Genomic DNA, 2,500 nt, shown 5'->3' on the forward strand with positions numbered 1-2,500 from the left:
GTGTCCTGTGTCATTTTGTCAGCTTTCGGTCCTCGCACATACATGTGCACTCATACAGACTTGTAACATTTGTTTGTTCGTTTTTTTTACGTGTATAACCTTTGTTGTTTCTTGTTTGTTTGTTTACTCTGCCACATAGGCAGCCATACCCCGTTTTCGGGGGTGTGCTTGCTGGAATATGTTCTTGTTTCCATTACCCACCGAACGATGACATGGATTGCAGTATTGTATTTGAGAGCGGAGACCGCCACCACATCCTTCCAACAACTGACAAGCCCCCAAACCCCATGAATCTGCCGACACTGAAGACACTGACAGGACTCACCCCCAAAACTGGGCTACGTTTATCCTCCAAGGGTCATTTCAAGCTGGCCCGTGGAGAGGGGGGGGTAGGGGGGGGACAGGAGGGGGCGTTGGGGGGGGGGGAGAGGCTGAGGGGGGAGGGTAGAAACCAAGAGGGGGGGGGGTGCAAATAGTCTGCTACACCGGTACTCTGTGCCTCTTCCGTCCTATGGGACTCCAGCCAGTTCTGATCAAAAAACTCTCCGCCCTCTGCGTGCGTATGTGTGTGTGTGTGTGTGTGTGTGTGTGTGTGTGTGTGTGTGTGTGTGTGTGTGTGTGTGTGTGTGTGTGGAGAGAGAGAGAGAGAGAGAGAGAGATCCCAGTGAAAACAGAGACAGGCTTCAAAGAGTCAGTAAAAGTTATGTCTGTAGAAAGGTTGAAAAAAAAATGGCACAGAGAACTACAAAGTTTATGAAAAAGAAAAAATATCCAAGAGAAATATGGAATAGAAATAAAAAGAAAAGGAAAACATCATGTCCCATTAATCAGTATCAGTATCAGTATCAGTATCAGTATCAGTAGCTCAAGGAGGCGTCACTGTGTTCGGACAAATCCATATACTTTACACCACATCTGCCGAACAGATGCCTGACCAGCAGTGTAACCCAACGCGCTTAGTCAGGCCTTGAGAAATAAAAAGATAATAATAAGAATAAATAAATAAATAAATAAATAAATAAATAAATAATAATAATAAATGAAATAAAATAAAAAGAAAATAATGATGATAAATAAGCAAAATAAGCAAATAAATGTAAAACATGAACACACGTTCACACACACACACACACACACACACACACACACACACACATGCATAACAGATATGCAACAAACATGCAGTTTCACAGATATGCAAGCACAAACAAATACGTATAAACGTACACGAGTTTATATATATATATATATATATATATATATATATATATATGGAGGATGGGGAGGAGGAGGTGCAGGGTTATGTGTGTGTGTGTGTGTGTGTGTGTGTGTGTGTGTGTGTGTGTATCTTCTAAACTAATAGGGGGTTGGGGGGGTGGGGGGGGGTGTCACCATTTCAGCAAGCTCAGTGTTGATGACAGTGAGCATAGCAACGGTACAACGACAAACCAAGATATCAAAATCGAGTTGCAAAATTATATTCACTTCAGTGGTCAATGATAGGCTGACAGGGGAAAAAAAATATATATATATATATATATATATATATATATATATATATATATATATATATATATATATCTTTTTTTAATAAATGAAAACCATTTGCTTTCAGGGGTACAAGTAGGAACCAGACAGATACATTCTACATTAGATTAAATGTTTGTTCTGAAATCGCTACTTGATTTTTTTTTTCCATGAAAAGAAAGAAACTTTATTGTGCTTTTGTTGATCTTAAAAAAGTCTTTGATTCAGTTTGGAGAAGTGGGTTGTGGCAAAAACTTGTTCATGATGGCGTGGTTGATAAAATTTTGCGTGTCAAAATGAACATGAATGATAGAATCAAGTCATGTGTGTTTTTAAATGGTGCTAAATCGGGTTTCTTTAGCATTTGAAAGGGTGTACGACAAGGAGAGATTCTCTCGCGTTTGCTTTTTTCTCTATATCTTAATGACTTAGAGTCGTATTTGACCGAGCATATAAGCCGATCTGTTGATTTTTTTTCTTGAATGTTGACATTTCGGACTTAGATAGAAACATGCGATTATTTGTGCCTATGTATGCCGATGACACAATTTTACTTTCTGAGACGAAAGAAGGATTGTAGCAATCTCTCAATGTCATTAATGAATATTGTTTAAACTGGAAACTAGAGATTAATGTTAAGAAAACTGAAGTGATAATACTTCATTCTGAAAAAAAGCCTGTTTTTAAATTGAATTATGCATGTTTGGATGTTGTAGATTCTTTTAAATATCTTGGTATCAAGTTTAGAAAAAACGGCACACTTATGAAGGTAAGAAAAAAAGAGATTTATGAACAGGCTCTGAAAGCTATACTCTCGTTACTTCAGTCAGCCAAGTCAGTCAAGATTTACCTGCACGTATTGTTCTTAGAAATATATCTGTCTATGGTTGCTCCTATTTTGTTATAATGGTTAAGAAATATGGGGTTAGAAAACGTATACTTGAAAAATTAGAACTGAAAATTTTGAAACACT

The sequence above is a fragment of the Babylonia areolata genome, chromosome 35 (assembly GCF_041734735.1).
Source record: "Babylonia areolata isolate BAREFJ2019XMU chromosome 35, ASM4173473v1, whole genome shotgun sequence".
Lineage (NCBI taxonomy): Eukaryota > Metazoa > Mollusca > Gastropoda > Neogastropoda > Buccinidae > Babylonia > Babylonia areolata.